Source organism: Cavia porcellus, unplaced genomic scaffold, assembly GCF_034190915.1.
Source record: "Cavia porcellus strain 051 isolate PalLab524CR breed Dunkin Hartley unplaced genomic scaffold, mCavPor4.1 scaffold_2, whole genome shotgun sequence".
In the NCBI taxonomy this organism is placed as follows: Eukaryota; Metazoa; Chordata; class Mammalia; order Rodentia; family Caviidae; genus Cavia; species Cavia porcellus.
In genome coordinates this window covers 98,770,236-98,790,290 of record NW_026947485.1, presented here as the reverse complement: position 1 = coordinate 98,790,290, position 20,055 = coordinate 98,770,236, and the positions used below count along the sequence as shown (strand labels likewise).

The 20,055-nt window shown below is 35.6% G+C and overlaps 1 protein-coding gene and 1 pseudogene across 1 annotated transcript in view; one reads left to right on the top strand and one right to left on the bottom strand.

The window, feature by feature from the left end:
- LOC100735705 (putative RNA polymerase II subunit B1 CTD phosphatase RPAP2) overlaps nucleotides 1–8,941 on the top strand; it is a 37,822-nt pseudogene extending 28,881 nt beyond the window's left edge.
- Fank1 (fibronectin type III and ankyrin repeat domains 1) overlaps nucleotides 1–20,055 on the bottom strand; it is a 159,462-nt gene that overhangs the window by 78,263 nt on the left and 61,144 nt on the right. The window lies entirely within an intron of this gene.

The following is a 20,055-nucleotide window of genomic DNA, read 5'->3' as shown; positions in this document are numbered from 1 at the left end:
TAGTTTTTCAGAGAGCCTCCGGTAGTTGCTGTTATCTGTGCGCCATGTTCTCCCGGAAGTGAATCTTATTGTCTTCAAAGTAGTTGCCTATGTCTTCAAACTTGATACTATCATATAGAATGGAACAGAGTCTAATCAGTCAAAACAAGATCGTGGGAGTACTACAGGACTTCAAAACAAGTTAATAGGAAATTGAAAAGAGTTACTATTTATATATCCTAATTTTTTTGAATTTTTTCTTTAATTAAGACAAACATAAGAAATGACTAAATAATTTTTTTTGAAACAATAAGGGGGAGATTGAGATAAAACAGGACATAACAATATAACAATAGAGGTCACAGCATGACTGTTTCAATAACCTAGTACTTCACCACCTTATAACCTGACTTAATAGTAGTTACCATAGTGTCTTTTTCCTTGAAATATTTGGGTAAAACTTCATATACTCTAGCTTCAAATATTTTCATATCAAGAAGCCCAGAATAAAGCCTTTCTAATTAATGAGTGAAAACTTTATAAGGCTTCAAGGCCACCTAATGGGGAATCATGATTACCACATATTTTTATATATTTGAATCATTACTTACATTAGGGAAACTATTCGGTATTCACACATGCGAGATTGATTTATTTCACTTATGAGTATGGTCTCAAGCTGCGCCCATTTATTGATAAATATCTCAATGTGATCCTTCTTTATAGCTGAATAATACTCCATTGTATAGAAATACCACAACTTTTTTATCCATTCCTCAGTTGATGGGCACTTGGGTTGTTTCCAAGATCTGGCGATTACAAATTGTGCTGCTATAAACATAGGTGCACATAAATTACTGTGGTATGATGCTTTCAGTTCTTCTGGGAATATGCCTAGAAGTGGAATAGCTGGAATAAATGGGATTTCCAGTCCCAACTTTTTGAGAAATCTCCAGACAGATCTCCACAAAGGCTGTACCAGTCTACACTCCCACCAGCAGTGCAGGAGAGTTCCTTTTTCCCCACAGCCTCTCCAGCATTTGTTGTCGGTTTTCTTGATCCTGGCCATTCTTTCAGGAGTGAGATGGTATCTCAGTGTGGTTATAATTTGCATTTCTCTAATGACCAATGATGATGAGCATTTTTTCATGTATTTATTTGCCATTTGCATTTCTTCATCTGAGAATTGCATATTCATCTCAGATGCCCATTTTTGGATTGGATCTTTGAATTTCGGAGGTCTGAGTCTCTTTAATTCTTTGTATGTTTTAGACAAGAGGCCCTTGTCTGAGAGAGAGTTCACTAAAATCTTTTCCCAATTTGTGGGTTTTCTTTTCACTATGCTGGAGATTTCTTTTGACATGCAGAAACTTTTTAATAAGAAGTGGTCCCAGTTATTGATTCTGGGAAGTATTTCCCGTGCGGTTTGAGTCCTGTTCATGAATTCTTTACCTACTCCTATGTCTCCAAGGTTTCTACCTATTTTGTCTTCCAATAGATTTAGTGTTTCTGTTTTAATATTCAGATCTTTGACCCATTAAGATTTTAATTTAGTACATGGTGATAGACATGGGTCTAGCTTTAGTTTTCGGCAAATGGAGAGCCAGTTTTTCCAGCACCATTTATTAAAGAGACTGTCGTTCTTCCAGTGAACCTGCTTGGCTCCTTTATCAAAAATAAGGTGGTTGAGTGTGTTCGTAGTTGTGGTTGTATCTTCTAATCTATTCCACTGATCTTCAGCTCTGTTTTGATTCCAATACCATGTTGATTTTACTACTGTTGCTTTGTAGTATAACTTCAAGTCAGGGATTGTGATGCCTCCTGCTTTGTCTTTGCTGCTTAGAATTGCCTTTGCGATTCTAGGTCTCTTCTGGTTCCAGATGAAATTTAGGAGTGATTTCTCTAGATCTATAAGGTATGTTGATGGTATTTCTATTGGGATTGCATTGAATCTGTATAACAGTTTTGGGAGAATGGCCATTTTCACAATGTTTGTTCTTCCTATCCATGAGCAAGGGATGTCTTTCCATTTTCTGAGATCATCTTCAATTTCCTTTTTCAGTGTATTATAATTTTCACTGTATAAGTCTTTCACTTCTTTCATAAGAGTAATTCCTAAATATTTCATTTTTTTGCTTGCTAATGTGAATAGTCTAGTTTCTCTTATTTCCCTCTCTGTAATTTTGTTGTTCGTGTATAGGAATGCTATTGATTTCTGAGTATTGATTTTGTATCCAGCCACATTACTGAATTTATTTATTGTATCTAAGAGTATTTCAATGGAGTTTAGGGGGTCTTCTATGTAGAGTATCATGTCATCTGCAAACAATGATAATTTAACTTCTTCTTTTCCTATCTTTACCCCTTTTATTTCTCTTTCTTGCCTAATTGCTCTGGCTAGTACTTCCAGTACTATATTAAATAGGAGTGGTGATAAAGGACATCCTTGTCTTGTACCCGACTTTAAAGTAAAGGCTTTCAATTTTTGGCCATTTAGTATGATGCTGGCTGTTGGTTTGTCATAAATGGCCTTTATTATATTGAGGTAAAGACCATTTATTCCAATTTTCTGTAAAGTTCTTATCATGAATAAGTGTTGGACCTTATCGAAGGCTTTTTCTGCATCTATAGAGATGATCATGTGATTCTTATTTTTGGCTTTATTGATATGGTGGATTACATTTATTGATTTGCGTATGTTGAACCATCCTTGCATTCCTGGGATGAATCCCACCTGGTCATGGTGTATAATCTTCTTGATGATTTGCTGGATCCTATTTGCCAATATTTTATTGAGGATTTTTGCATCTGTGTTCATTAGGGAGATCGGTCTATAGTTCTCTTTTATAGTTGGGTCTTTCTCAGGTTTTGGTACTAGAGTAATATTTGCTTCCAGGAATGACTTAGGAAGGATTGCTTCCCTTTCAATTTCATTGAATAGTTTGAGGAGTGTCGGCATTAGGTCTTCTTTATATTTCTTGTAGAATTCTGCAGTGAATCCATCTGGGCCTGGGCTCTTCTTGGTGGGCAAGGACCCAATTACATTCTCAATTTCATTAGCAGAGATTGGGTTATTCAACAGTTTTATATCCTCTTGATCTAGCTTTGGTACTTCATATGATTCTAAGAATCTGTCTATTTCTTCTGTGTTATCAAACTTTTGAGAGTAGAGGTTTTCGAAATAGGTGTTGATGATCCTCTGTATTTCTATTGGGTCTGTAGTGATTTCTCCTTTTTCATTTCTTATTGCATGAATTTGAGCTTTTTCTTTCCTTTTTTTAATAAGGTTGGCTAGGGGCTTATCGATTTTATTTATTCTTTCAAAGAACCAACTCTTTGATTCGTTGATTCTTTGGATTGTTTTCTTAGTCTCTATTGCATTGATTTCTGCTCTGATTTTTATAATTTCCTCTCTTCTTTTGGCTTTGGGCTTGACTTGCTCTTCTTTTTCTAGCTGTTTGAGGTGTAGCATCAAGTTATTTATTTGTATTCGTTCTGTTTTCCTGATGTGGGAACTCAGTGCAATAAATTTTCCTCTCAGAACGGCTTTCATTGCATCCCACAGATTCCGGTAAGTTGTATCTGCATTTTCATTTTCTTTTAGGTATTGTTTAATTTCTTCTTTAATTTCTTCTGTGACCCACTGATTACTCAAGAGTGTGTTATTTAGTTTCCATGTGTTTGCGGAATTTTTGCAGTATCCTTTGTCATTAATTTCTAATTTCAGAGCGCTATGATCCGATAATATGCAAGGGATGATTTCAACTCTTTTGCATTTGCTTAAATATGTTCTGTGAGCTAATATATGGTCTATTTTAGAAAATGATCCATGTACTGCTGAGAAGAATGTGTATTCTGATGTTGTTGGGTGGGACATTCTGTATATGTCTATCAAACCCATTTGTTCACAGGTGTGATTCAGTTCTGTTATTTCTTTGCTCATTTTCTGTCTGGTTGATCTGTCCCTTGGTGTCAGTGGTGTATTAAGGTCTCCTGTTACAATTGTGTTACTGATAATTTGAGTTTTCATTTCTGTTAATAATTGTTTTATATAACTGGGTGCTCTGGAGTTTGGTGCGTATATATTTAAGATAGTTATCTCTTCCTCTTGGAGTTTTCCCCTTACGAGTATGTAGTGACCTTCTTTGTCCTTTATGATCATTGTTGGTTTAAAGTTCACGTTGTCTGCAAACAGAATGGCTACTCCTGCCTTTTTTTGGATTCCTGCTGCATGAAGAATTGTTTTCCATCCTTTGACTTTCAGTCTGTGAGTATCTTTCTGGGTTAGATGGGTTTCCTGTAAACAGCATATGGTTGGATTTTGTTTCTTGATCCATTCTGCTAGTCTGTTTCTTTTGATTGGTGCATTGAGACCATTTACATTAATGGTTATTACTGTTAAATGCTGGTTAATTGTAGGAATGTTATCTCTCTGCTGTTGCATCTTTATCTTTCGGTTCTGTTTAATTATTTGCTTTGCTTAGTGGTTTTTTCCTTTGTGTATCTAAACTGTCTTTCAATATTTTTTGCAGGGTTGGTTTGGTGTTCATGAAGTTCTTCAGCTGTTCTTTGTCATGGAAGTATCGTATTGCACCATCTATTTTGAATGATAGTTTTGCAGGATATATCAGTCTCGGTTGGAAATCATTTTGCTTTAGGATCTGGAATACTTCACTCCATGCTCTTCTTGACTTTATCGTTTGTGCTGAGAAGTCTGCTGTGATTCTGATAGGTTTTCCTTTATAAGTGATTTGTCTTTTCTCTCTGACAGCTTTTAATAATCTATTCTTGTGTTGGATTTCTGGGATGGTGACTATTATATGTCTGGGTGTAGTTTTATTTTGGTTATGACTGTTTGGAGTTCTATATGCTTCACTGATCCTGATGTCAGTTTCTGATCTCATGCTTGGGAAATTTTCAGCTATTACTTCTCTAAATATCCTCCTGACATCCTTCATGTTGTCTCCCTCTCTTCCATTAATCCCTATCATTCTTATGTTATTCTTCTTTGCATCGTCTTGCAGTTGTTGAATTGTTGTTTCCTGGTTCCTTGTTATTTTCAAAAGATCTTTCCTTTCCTGTTCACTAGCTGCAATCCTGTCTTCAAGGTCTGAAATTCTATCTTCACTTTCATTAAGGCGGTTTTTACAACTTTCAGTGGAGTTTTTTATTTCCTGTATATCTCTGTGCATCTGCATTATGTATTCTGTTTGTTTCTTATATTGCTCGTCTAGGGATTCTATCTTTTTGTTTAGTTCCTCCAATTTTTTATCTGTGTTTTCTTTAGATATATTTAGAATCTCTTTCATTTCTTTTATCATTTCTTCTTTTATCTGGGAGATTATTTCGAGTTTGAATTTCTTTAAAGCTTCCTGGAGTTGCTTGTCAATTTCAGTGGCTATTGTGTCCGATATATGAGGTGAATGGGATATATTTTCTTCTATATACATCGCTCCTAGGGTTTCTTGAGATGGGCTGGAGATTTGAGGTTGTAATTTGGTCTTTCGTTTTGTCATTTTCCTATATTTCTGTGTTTCAAGTGTTATTTGAAAGCTTCCTCAGGATCTGTTGAAAATCCCCTTCTATGTTTGGAGCTACTGGGACTCTGGCGCCGCGCTACTCCAAGCCATTAGGCCTACAGAACCAGTGGCCCTCCTCTGCCTGCTCAGAACTCCGCAGTTCCAGACAAGCTGGGCCTCAGGGACACTGTGCGCCCACCTGCCCCTTGGAAGCTCCACAGTTCTTCAATCGTAGCCGGGTTAGGGTACTCACCACAGGCCGCAGTGCTTCAGGAACCTGTGGACCCTCCCTGGTTGCAGAGATATCCACAGTCCTCCAGACTCGCAGAGAGGCCGGTGAGGGCACCCCAGATCTGCCCAGCTCCTCCTCTGCAGACCTATGGCCAGGCGCGGCAGCTAAACAGGCTGGGCTAGGCTGGTAGTGTGGGCCAGCCCACCTATCGGGAGCTCAGCAGGTCTCCAAATGAAGCCGGGAATGGGGAGGCTGATGTGGAAGCCTCAAACCCACCTCTCCCCTTCACTGCACCTGGAAGCCTGAGGGAACTCCAGCAGACTGGGCGCAAATATCCAGAGTCCTCCAGACACGCAGAGAGGCCGGTGAGGGCACCCCAGATCTGCCCAGCTCCTCCTCTGCAGACCTATGGCCAGGCGCGGCAGCTAAACAGGCTGGGCTAGGCTGGTAGTGTGGGCCAGCCCACCTATCGGGAGCTCAGCAGGTCTCCAAATGAAGCCGGGAATGGGGAGGCTGATGTGGAAGCCTCAAACCCACCTCTCTCCTTCACTGCACCTGGAAGCCTGAGGGAACTCCAGCAGTCTGGGCGCAGAAATCCAGAGTCCTCCAGACACGCAGAGAGGCCAGTGAGGGCACCCCAGATCTGCCCAGCTCCTCCTCTGCAGACCTATGGCCAGGCCTTGCCTCATTGTTTTAATTGGCTTTGTTCTGTCTTGTTTTGTTGGATTTTACTATCTTTAAAATAAGAAAATTAATGGAGAAATAAGATACTTCCACAACAAAGAAAAACTGAAGAACTTCATGATCACCCAACCAACTGTACAAAGAGTATGGAAAGATATTCTAGAAAGAAATAAAAATGGCCATGACTCAAATAACAACAAATAACAACAACAAAAAGAAACCACCAAGCAGAGCAAACAATTAAATAGAGGGGAAAAGTAGGGGACTAACAGCATAAAGATAACATGACAAAGATAAGCCAATACATATCGGTTATAATCATTAATGTAATTCACCAATCGAGAGGACACTGGGAAACTAAGTAAGTAGCTCCCCTCCCTGGTAAGTGACAGCAGTGTGGCAGACTGCAGCCCTTCCAGGGGTAGGAACCACCAGCAGCTCCTGAGATCCGTGCCATGTTGGAACCTAGGACACTGGGAAACCAAGCAAGCAGCTCCCCTTCCTGGTAAGTGGTGGTGGTGTGGCAGACTGTGGCCCTTCCAGGGGGAGAACCACCAGCGGCTCCTGAGATCCGTGCCATGTTGGAACTTAGAACCCTGGGAAACCAAGCAACCAGCATGCCTCCCTGGTAAGTGGTGGTGGTGTGGCCGGCTGCGGCCCTTCCAGGAAGAGAACCACCAGTGTGTCCTGAGATTCATGCCATGTTGGAACTTAGGATGCTGGGAAACCACGTAAGCAGCTTGCCTCCCTGGTAAGCGGCAGTGGTATGGCCAGCCAGCTGCAGCCCTTTCAGAGGGAGAACCACCAGTGTCTCCTGAGATCCATGCCATGTTGGAACTTGGAAGGTTGGGAAACCAAGCAAGCAGCTCCCCTCCCTGGTAAGTGGCTACAGTGTGGCAGACTACAGCCCCTCGAGGGGGAAAACCACCAATGTCTTCTGAGATCCACACCAGTATATCCACACCAGTATATCAACACCAGCTAAGCAATAGGGAACCTACCGGTGCACAGCCTAGAGTCAAACATCCCACTTCCCCTACCCACCTTCTCCTGTCCCCCTGTTAGCAAATGGGAACCAGAATCTGAGCATCTCCTGGGAGTTTGACCATAGCAAATAAGAGAGATTTCCTTCTACCATCTCTTTAAAGGCAAATATTTTTATTACTGTTTTGCTCTCTTCTGATTAATGGTACTGTTCTATTCAATATTCTGTTTTGATAAGTTCTATAATGTTCTATATTTCATTTTATTTTGATATATGTGATTGAAAGAACAACTATTGTAAAGATAACAAAATATACTGTGATACCTATTACTGTTATCCTGGTAACCAGCTGTGAAGTTCTATACCAATTTCAAAAAAAAATTGTTTTTCATTTAAAAAAAACTTCACCAATCAAAAGAAACAGATTTTCAGACTGAATCAAAAAACAAAGTCCAACAATATGCCATATACAAGAAACACATCTAGCTCAGACAACACTTCCCATGACTGACAGCACCGCACAGCATCCTATAGACCTAAGGCCCAGGTTGCCTGTGCCTCCCTGAAGGCTACAGCTAGTAAACAAACTAGTGCCTTGAGACAACATGATGCTTCTAAAAGGAAAGCAGAATGAAAAGCAGCTGTTAAAAAGAACATTGAGTTTGAGAGAAAAGCTCTACATATTATCAAACAACTATTAAAAGAGAACATTACAGAAGAATTCCTAGTGGAATGTGAGAAGTTCATCACAACTGCTCACTACAGCAATTATGTGGCTGAATGTTCAGCTATCAAATTATGTGGTTATTCTTTCTATCAGAAGAAACTGGGCACCATACTAAGACAGAAATATAAAATTTCTGCCAAAACTATTAAGGTCCATGATATTACTGAAAGAAAGTCTTTTTGTACCAGTTTTTGTTACAAAGCATCTAAAAGTACTTTGAAGCACAAATTCCCAAAACTCCAATATGGGTTCAAGAAGACAGACAACCTGATTTTTAGTTATTTAAAGAAGAACAAAGTGACCATTCAGAAGTACAGTTATGAAGTAAAACCATTAAAACATCAGATATTGATAATCCTTGTCATTCTGAAAAGCAATATGAATCTAGTTCTTCTAGCACTTGTAATGATAGGTAGCAGTGATAATGAACAAAACTTTGTTTCCTCCATTTAACCAGAATACAGCCAAAAGCAATAGGTGCAAGGCCACAGTTACACAAAAAAACCATAATGAAAAAGAAAGCTGTTCAAAAAACTAACTCCATACTCAAAAACAAAGAACAGACCATAGTAAAATTCACTGAGCACTTCAGCAGTTGCAAATTAGAAGAAAGATGTTGCTTGTGAACTTACTTTTTAGAAAATAAATACTCAGATTTCTTCAGGAAGTTCTTAATCAGGATTAAAATCTTTAGGACATTTTGAAAATATAACACAACAGAAGTAATTCTTGTAATTAAATGTAAGAAAGGTGCTGAGCATTTTAAGGAGAAATTTGCCAAATCAAATCAAGTTTCTAGTAAGATCTCTTTGTGATTTTAATCTATATTTTTTCAGACAGCAAAATATATTAATCAAAAAAGCTTTTAAAATATTCAGAGATGGAAATATTAACTACTGTGATTTGATGTTTATATATTGCATATATGTATTGTTATCAATATCATACATTACAAATTTATATAATTAAAATAATAAAAGAATACATAGCTAATGAGAGAAAAAAGCATGCAGTTCTTGGTTTGGAAAAAGTCATAACGTGCTTATTTGAAACACTGACAAGCTGATCCTGAAATTTATACAGAAATACAGAGAATCCAGAATACATAAAATAATTCTGGAAGTGAAAACTTCCTGATTTCAAAACTTACTATACAGTGACAATACTCAATAGTGTTAATTAATCTATAGATAGGAATACAGATTAGTGAAACAGGAGAGAATCCAGGAATAAGCCATCATATGCACGGTCAACTGATTTTGAACAAAGGTACCAACACAGTTCAATTCACTGGCAAAAGATGATCTTTTCAAATAATACTAGGACATCTGGATTACAGGTGCAAAAAACTAAAAATATTAATCAAGTCCCTTACCACAGCATCCAATTAAAACAAAATGAGTCAGAAACCTAAATGTAAGGGATAAAACTAAAACATTTACATGAAACATGGAGAAAACCTAGACAAGCTTCATTTGTGAAAAGAGTTAAGGTACCAAAAGCACAATTCATAAGACAGAGTAAAATATGAAAATTTTGCATTTCAGAAATCATCAGTAAGAAATTTAATTGACAAACCACTGAGAGAAAATGTTTTTAAATCATGTATCTGACATAAGATTTGTATGCAGAATATATACATAATTCTTAAAACTCAAAAGGCAAATAATTCTAAAATGGACAAAAGATTCAAATAGACATTTCAGCAAAGATGATATGCAAACAGGTTAGCATATGAAAAGATGTGTACCGCCACTATGTATTAGGAAACTGAAACCAAAATGAGATAGTATGTCATGCTCACTACAATGACTATGTTATTATAAAAAACCTAAGTTTTAAAAATTTAAACATAAGCTTACCATGTCATCCATTATTTTAGTCAGTATGCCACCTGAAGAGAAATGAAAATGTGTTCAAAGAATTTTATATAAATGTTCATAGCAGTATTATTCATATTAGTCCAAAAAAAGTTGGAACCAATCTGAGTGACCAACACCTGGTAAATGAATTTCTTAAAACAACATATCCATACAGTGCAGTACTCATACAAGCCACAAATATAGACGAACCTCAAAAACAATTTGATAGGTAAAATAAGCCTGTTGAAAAGGCCATATAAAATATGGTTCTCTTTATATGAAAGTCCAAAAGAAATCTCTGAGGCAGACACCTGGGTGCATGGGCTTAGAGTAAAAGCAGGAATTGTCTGCAGATAGGTATGAGTCCTTGTGCTGATGAAAATGTTCTAAAATAAGTTGTGGTTTTTGCACAATTTTGTAATATTTAAAAACATTTGTGCACTCAAGATGGGTGAAACAAATATATATATACATATGTTGTATTTCAAGTAAACAACTGCTTAACAGAAAAGGATAGAAGCACGTCAAAGAGACATAGCCAACCCAAAAGAATTCCCAGTGACTAATGCTGACATGATTTCAACCACAAAAGAAAACATAACACTGGATTGATTATAATCCAAAGTACAAAATATAAATATATAAAACACACATGAGTCCATACTATAAAAATCACTGACTAAATGGGAAAGAGATACATCTTCCTTAAAGAATTCCAAATAATGTATCTAGACCCTTCCACACTACCCAGAGAGGAGTCCATATTGCATTGTTCTGGGTTCTCCTAAGAATGTAAAGAGAAACTCATAGGTGAGTGGTGTAGCTTTGTGGTGTTTGCATACTGCTATTCATTTCAAGGTACAGACTGTGCAGAAACCCGAAACCCTTGCTAATCTTGACTGAAGATGAGCTCTCAGCCTGCCACTGAAGAGCAGGCTGCAACTCCCACTGTACAAGGAACTGAATGGGTAGGAACAACCAAAATCATCATAAGCTGTTTTCCCACAAGCTCTTAAAAGAAAACCAGAAGTAAGGTTGTTGGAAAAAGAATTATCCATTTCTAAATAAATATGTATATAATACTCTTCCTAAGAGATAGACATCACACCTACTCTTTGAGATTGCGTTAAATTTAGTGACTTGCCTCCAGAAAACAGAAAAAGGAAAAGCACTACCTTTATCATGCGATGAAGGTTAATGTCAGTGACAGCAAGTGGATATCACATACTGCCTAATATTAATGATGAGAAGGGTACTTTACCTTCATGGGATGCTCCCAAAACTCCATAACCTATCTTAATTATGAGAAAAAGCAAAACCAGTTTGAGGCATACTCCTGCAGGATATTTACACACTATTCTCAAGACTGTCAAGGTCATAAAAATTACAGAAAGGCTAAGAAAGTACCACACGTGGGGGACAAGTGAAAATGAAACGACTTTGCTATCTTGCTCTGGATTGGAATAGAAAGAAGATATTAATGAAAATATTGGTTAAATCTGAATGAAGTTTGTGACCAATAGTAGAAAAAAAAAAAAGAAACACATCTAACTCAAAGGGAGTCAAAGCACGGAAAACAATACTTCAAGTGACATGAATCCATAAAAACTCAAGGGTAATGATTCTGTTTTTAGACAATGAGAACTTCAAGCCAAGAATGATCAAAAGAGATAAAGATCACTGTATACTTGTTAGGAAAAAATTCAAGAAGAAGACATAACAACCATAAATACATATACATATATATATATGTACTATATATGTGAGCACCTAACTATATAAGACAAACATTAATAGACATAAAAAATAAGCAATAAGACATTTATAACGGGGGACCTTAACACCTCATTATCACAAAGAGACAGATCATCTAATCAAACAAAAAATCAGCAAAGATAGAACTGAATCAAATGTGTAAACAAATGGACTTAGTAGATGTGTATAGTGTGTTCTACCCAACATCACCAGAATACACATACTTCTTAGCTGCACATGGGATGTTTTCTAAGCTAGACCGTATACTAGCCCATGGAAGATGTTTAAGTAAATGCAAAGGAATTGAAATTATTCCGTGCATATTATCTGATCATAGCGCAATGAAATTGGAAATTAATAAAAGAAATCACAAAAGCTCCATAAACACATGGAAATTAAACAGCACCCTACTGAACAAGCAATGGGCCACAGAGGAAATTAAAGAAGAAATTAAACAATATATACAATCAAGCAAAAATGCAAATACAATGTACTGGAACATGTGGGACACAATGAAAGCAGACAAATTTATAGCATTGAATTCTCACATCAGGAAAATAGAACAAGCATAAATAAACAACCTAATGCTGCACCTCAAACGTCTAGAAAAAGAAGAACAAGTCAAGCCCAAAGTCTATACAAGGGAAGAAATTATAAAGATCAGAGAAGAAACTAATACAATTGATAGTAAAAAAAAAAAATACAAAGAATTCATGAATCAAAGAGTTGGTTCTTTAAAAGAATAAATAAAATTGAAAAAACCCCTAGCCAACCTTATAAAAAAAAGGAGAGAAAAAACTCAAATTCATTCAATGATGAATGAAAAGGGTGAAATCGCTACATATTCTATGGAAATACAGATCATCGATACACTCAAAAATCAATAGCATTTCTGTATATAAACAACAAACTCACTGAGAAATTAGGGGAACTACACCCTTCACAATAGCATCCAAAAAAAATGAAATACTTAGGAATCACTCTAACAAAGGAAGTAAAAGATTTACACATTGAAAATTACGGTACTCTGAAAAATGAAATTGAAGAGAATTTCAGAAAATGGAAAGATATTTCTTGTTCATGAGTAGAAAAAACAAACATTGTGAAAATGGCCATACTCCCAAAATATTATACAGATATAATGCAATTCAGATCAAAATATTATTAGCATACCTCACAGATCTATAAAAAACATTCCTAAAATGCTCTGGAACCAGAAGAGACCTCGAGTAGCAAAAGCATTCCTGAGCAACAAAGGCAAGGCAGGAGGCATCACAATCCCTGATCTGAAATTCTACTACAAAGCTAGTATGATAAAATCAGTATGGTACCAGCAAAAAACCAGACCTAAGGATCAATGGAACAGAATAGAAGATTCAGATACAACTATAAATACACTCAGCTACCTTATCTTTGAAAGAAGGGCCAAATATGTTCACTGCAAGAAGGATAGCCTCTAACAAATGGTGCCAAAAAACTAGCTTTCCACATGCCAAAGACTAAAACTAGACCCTGTCTATCACCATGTACTAAACTCAAAATGGATCAAAGATCTAAATAGCAAAACCGAAACATTAAATCTACTTGAAGATAAATAAGTAGAAATCTTGAGGACTAGAGATAGGCAGAGAGTTCATGAACAAAAATCAAACTGCACAAGAATTACTTCAAAGAATCAACAACTGGTATCTCATTACAAAGATTTTCTATGTCAAAAGAAATCAACAGAGTGAAAAGAAAACCATGAATTGAGAGAAAAAAATCTTAGCATACTGTTCCTCAGAGAAAGAACGTCTAGAACATATAAAGAATTTTAACACATCAGGCCCCCAAAATTCAAAAACCCAATCCCAAAATGGGCATCTGAGATGAAGACACAATTCTCAGATAAAGAAATACAAATAGAAAACAAATTTATGAAAAATGTTCAATGTTATTGGTCTTTCAGTGCAAATTAAAACAACACTGAGATTCCTTCTCACTCCTAAAAGAATGGCTTTCATCAAGAAATCAATGAATTAACAAATGCTGGTAGGGCTGTGGGGGAAAAGGAACTTTTCTCTATTGTTGGTGGGAGTGTAGTGTACAACCACTGTGGAAATCAGTATGGAGATACCTCAAAAAACTAGGAATAGAGGTCCCATTCAACCCAGCTATTCTCCTTCTGGGTATTTTCATGGAAGAATTAAAAACATCATGTCACAGCAATATATGTGTACCCATGTTTATAGCAGCACAATTCGTAGTAGCTAAATCTTGGAAACAACCCAAATGTCCATCAACTGAGGACTGAATGAAAAAGATGTGCTATTCTTATACAATGAATACTACTCAGCCGTAAATAAACATAAATTTGAGGCTTTTGTAGGTAAATGGATGCAACTATAAACCATTCTCATAAGTGAAATCATACTCACATATGTAAACACTATATCATCTTCCTTGTGTAAGAAATTGAAAAAGCAAATAAGATCCAAACGGTATAATAGATAATTGTGAAAGGGAAAGAAACTGCTCAAAAGGAAAGAACAACTAGGATGGAGAAGAATTTTTTAAAAAGGGAAAAATATGTACAGGTATATACACACAAGATAGCTAAAATAATTGTACTATTAATTCTATTAGCTTATGGAAAGAGACTGAGTGCTTATATTGTTTGATCTGTTTTGCATGCTTATAATCTGAGCAAGTATTTTGAAGAAAACAATATACAATATAGCAACCACTGTTAATTTCCTAACATCTTGTTTTGAAGTCGGGCATCATTATTATTTTTTATTGTTTTCTTGTAAGCACTTTAAAACAAAAAAATAAAATTATATTTTAAAATATACCATTTATCAGGTTAAGTTTTAATTCTAGTTTTGCTCAAAGTCTCAATTTTTGATATTTGAGTATTGACAATATTTGAGTGTTGACTTTCATCAAATGACTTGTGCTTCTATTGAAATTATCAAAAGATATTTCTTTTTTACTCATCAACATGGTAAATATTTGTTTTCTAATATTAAGCACCTTTGCCTTTTTTGCAACAAGGGTTCAAACTATTTCCCACCCTGGATGTACACACTCCTCCTACCTCAACCTCCATGTGCTAGGATAACAGGCATGTGCCACCATGTCTAGCTTCTATTTCTAAACAAACATTGCTTGTAACACATTAATGCTATACATTACTGTCATACAGCCTGTACTTTTTTGTCATACAGCCTAACTTTTTGTTTCTATGTCACACTCTACTTTGTAGTGTGATATTCCTCTTTTAGGAAAGAACTAGTTTATGGAAAGTATTTTCTACTTCCTAGATAAGACTGACATTCATTGGTTGGCTCACAGGGTATAGTTATTTTATAATAGGAGGAAAAAGATTCAAAAATATCTCATTTCCATAGTTTTGTATGCACAAGTCTGTTAATTTTTTACATGGACATATCATATAATAATTATGAATAAAGGTTTGTCAGTTCTCTTGGGTTTTCTAGCTAAATAGTTACACCATCTCCATACAATCAAAAAGTTATCTCTTCCTTTCCAAATCTTTTTTTCTTATCTGTTTTAGCTTATACCACTCAAAAAAATGACAACAGAAATTATTTTCTTGACCTTGTCTTTAATGAGAATCCATCTAGGTATTGCTCTCTTAAATCATAATGCTGGCATTTAAAATGAAATACATATAATTGTTCTGTAACAAAAATCTATATACTCCTACTTCATTTAAAAAGATTTTAAAACAGGAAAACATTTTTAATTTTATCAAATGCCTTTTAGCCATTCTTCTTTCGGATGGATTTTGTGAATTATATTAACAGATTTTCTATTGAGGATGCAATGACAAAATGCTGTACCAGTATCCTTAATGTAGTAAGATAGATTAGATGAATTAAATACTACATACAAATGCTTGAAATGCCCTGAAATCATTTTCCCCAACTCTCCATTTCAGAGATTTTAAACTTACAGAAAAATTTTTAGAAAGAGCAACAAACCCTTAAAATGTTTTTCACATTTTTTTCAATCTACCTGTATATAATTTATTTTTTGTTGACCCATTTATTAAATGTAAGTGACAGCCAGTTTGCCCCTCCTATGAGTCTGAAAAGCTATGCTGGGTCTGCGAGGATTACAAGAAGCCAACTTGCCCTTCCTGTAAGCCATGCAAGCCATGCGTGGCCCAGGAAGAGAGAGGCCAGTTCAACCTTCCTGTGAGTTGATGGGCATACGGGCTGAGAATCAAGAACACTCTCTTCTAAAAGCAACCTGCTCATTCAGAGGACAGGCTAAGTTGATAGCAACTGAGGTACAAAAACAACTAAATGCTTGCACGGTTTGACTGACTTTGCAGGCCTAAGGTCAGTAGTCTGAGCATCTATTAGGAGGATAAGGTATGCAATATAGCAAACATGGGAGATTTCCTTCTGTTTAGCTTTTGAAATCCAATATTGTTCTGTTTAGCTTTGTTCCAATTGTTGTATTTAATGTTCTATTTAGTTTTATTGTTTTGATTTTACTGTGTCTGATAGTATAAGCAATTATTGTGAAGATAACAAGAAACATTATAGTAGCCATTGTAAATTTCCTATTATCCTGTTTTGAAGTTCTATAACACTTGCACTGTTTTATTTTGACTGGCTTTATTACATTTTATTTTGTTTGGTTTTATTCTTTAAAGTAAAAATTTTGTAAAGTTAAAAAATAAAAAATAAAATAAATGTAAGTAAGAGATCTCAGGTCAGACTTCTTCATAATCCAATACCATGACAATGGAAAAGTTAAATATCATGTTACCTATTATATAGTCCACGTTTACATTTCCCCCATTGTATGCTTATGATCTTCTTAGCTAGTTTTCTTTTTCCTTAAAAATCATGTAGGATTCAATGAAAAATCATGAATTTAGCAAAAAGAACTCATAGATCATGCTGTATATTTTCCACTGCATACTGTCAGGTGACATATGATATCAACATGTCTCGTAATTATGATATTAAGTTTGATCACTGAATTACTGAACCTGCTAGTTCTCTCTACTAGAAAAACAGCAACAATTTCCTTTCTGGTGCTCCTAACTGTTCCAAATTTGATGTGTGGGAAATCCTAAAAGTTAGCTCCTGTGTCATTGTAACATGTCTTTACAGATGTTTAAGCATCTCCTCAATTTTCTGGCACACTTGAACATTTCAGCCTTATCTTATAATCTCCTGCTCAATACTGGAATCATCCTATCTACTAAACCATTCCCCCTACTTTGTTTTAATAGAAAATACATTAAGAAGCTAAGATCTCATACACTAAGTCTGTTCATTCCTACTGGAGAGTCATTGTTTCTAGGAATTTTCAGTAGATCAACAAATCCAACATGACATTTTTACTTTTCCACATTTACATGTTTCTTCTTCCAAAATGAGAATTCAGGTTTCCAACAGCATTTTTTCCTCCAGTGCTCAATTTTATAATAGACACAAAATAGTACCAACATCACCAGTAAATGAAGTTTAGTATGCCTTAGTCTGTTTTTAGAAAATATACAGTAAATACATAGAGCAGCAAAAGTATATTCAAATAGTTGAATTACTGCTTCTTGTGATTTGTCAGTAATGTAAAAAAAAGTTAAAATGCTTGTTTGTATTGAATGATAGAATTTCTCCATCTTTGAAAATTTTTTGAATATGCAAACTACTACCACAGTTTTAACAGCAAAATAAAATTATATCTTGATAGCTTTAAGTTTTACTCTCATGCCTATTCTTTCAAATTTATTCCCACTCACCTTGTATCGTATTGCATTAATTTTTTTTTATTCTTCTGCTTATTTTGTGTGTTAACACACACATCCTTATACCTGTGAATGATATTCCTGTGCTCTCTAAAGTTGCCCTTTTTTTGTTTTTTTTTTTTTTTTTTTTTTTTTGACAAGGGGTCTCACTCTGCAGTTCAGGTTGGCCTTGAACTTACTATGTAGCCCAGGTTGACCTCAAACCCTTAGGAATTCTCAGTCTCCTGAGAAAATTTGCTTTTTACATTTAATACAATATATCATAGAAAATCACTTCATATGAGTTTATTGATTTTATTCTTTTTAAATATACTTGCATGGTATTCACTTGTAAAATGTACAATAGTTTAACCAGCCAGAATATTACACATGGGAAACACCCTAAAGTTGTAAAGCCTTACATTAAAAAAACTGACAGATGTCTTCCCAAATTTGATGATAATTCTAAAAATTTATTCAGTATCAAAGCCAAGGTGTGAAGCATAATCCTTTCTAAGATGTTGATAATTTAAAAAAAAAAACAAATTCCAGGGCAAACTAAAACTACAATGAGATGCCACTAAACAGACACTGGCAAGTCTAAAATTAGAAAGACAAAAAAACACCAAATATCAGCAAAAATAAAGAGCGATCATAACTCTCCTATTGTTGGTGAGAGTATAAACTCAAACTTTAAAAACTGTTTAGTCATATCTAATCAAAGATGGTCACATACAAACTTAATAATTCAACAATTAAACCCCTGCATCAGTAATGGTGAACCTTTCAGGGCTTCTAGTGATAACAAATGGTCTGCTGAATACGCATGCCATAGGTACACCATCACTACTGCCCTAGGTATATACTCAACAGAACTGCACAAGTGTCTCCACCAAAAGACATGTGGCAAAATGCTCATAGAAGTATTATTTACACAGCCAATGGGGGAACAAAAAGAGAACCAAGAAGCCAAACTATGCCCTCCCATGGGCCAACAGCAGCCATGTAGAACAGGAGGAGAATTGGTAGGCCAAACCATGCCTTCCCACAGGCCAGCCCCCCAAGAGGACTGGAAGATGAGGGGAGTGAGGCCCCCCTAGTGGGGCAGGGGGCTGGTTCGGAGGAACTGGGGCTGAGAGGATAGCAGCTTAGGTGGAGAAAGAATAACTATGCTTGTGTTGTTTGATTGACTTTGCAGGCCTGGGGCTGGTGGTCTGCACATCTGTTTGAAAGATACCAGTGTGCACTGTAGCAACTGTGGGTGATTTCCTTCTATTTGGTTTTTGAAATCCAGTGTTTCCTTTTGTACTGTTTTGCTTTGTTCCTGTGTCTGGTGACCTGAGAATCTATTTTGAGTTTGACAATGTGCTATATAGCAACCATTGTAGGATTCCTGTCTTGTTTTGAAAACCTAAGTCACTATTGTTTTTGTTGCTGCTGTTGTAGTTTTTGTTTTTGTTCTTGTTTGTTTTAATTTGTTTGCTTATTGATTTTTCTGGGGTTTCTCTTTAAAATAAAAAAATAAATACTTTTTTGAAAAAAATTTTGTAAATATTATTTATAGTAGTTGGAATCTGGAGATTATCAAGATGTCTTTCAACAGTGAAGTAAGTTCATGGTAGTCTATGCATACAATGGAGTAGCAATGAGAAAAAAAGAATTTCCAACTATGTATGACAATGTAGATTAACTACACAAACATTAATATTGGGAAAAATAAGCCAGCTCCACACAAGTACATACCGTTTGGTTTTACTTAGATTTAAGTTCACCTGATCTTAACCAAAAGGCCAAGAAGCAACTATATATAAGTTCAAAAACAGGCAAACTAACTTATGCTATTGGAAGTTAGGGCAGTGGTTATTTCGGCAGCATCAAAATAGAATCTAAAAAGAACACCGAGTTGGTCTTGAGTGGTGGCGATATTCTGATTCTTGCTCTGGGTTTGAAGTGTGCGAGTGAGTTCACTTTGTGAAAATTCAACAAGCCATATATTTACCATATGTGCAATTTTCTGTATGGTTTACTTCAACAAAAAGTATGCTCTAAATTTCACTTATATAATAAAGAAAAAGAACAAAAAATCATGGACTCAAATATCTAAAACCAAATGGAGGAACTATAATGAAATCCAGGATGCCTGGTTTACATTTTAAAATGTCAAGTTGTTAGCTCAAAATTATAGCCTTTGAAGTCTAGTGCTTGAGTTTTAAAATTAATATGCATCTTGCATTCTATTCTCTGATGTTTCAGTGTTAGTCATAATACAAAAATGGTTCTGTGTCTGCAATAACAAGTAAAATTGATGCTCTAAGAAAACTTCTATACTTTCCCTATAGTTTGAAACCCATCATCAAGCATGCTGCTACCTGCAGACTAAATGATACATTTAAGAAAAAATCAAGTGTGCAAATCTTTCTTCTGGTGGCACTCATTAGTTTTTTAAAAGATTGCAGTTATTATGTAATATAACAAGAAAATTATATAAGAATCCTAACAATTTTAGAATGAAGAAAATAACTTAGTAACTATATTAGTAAAATCACAAAATTTATAT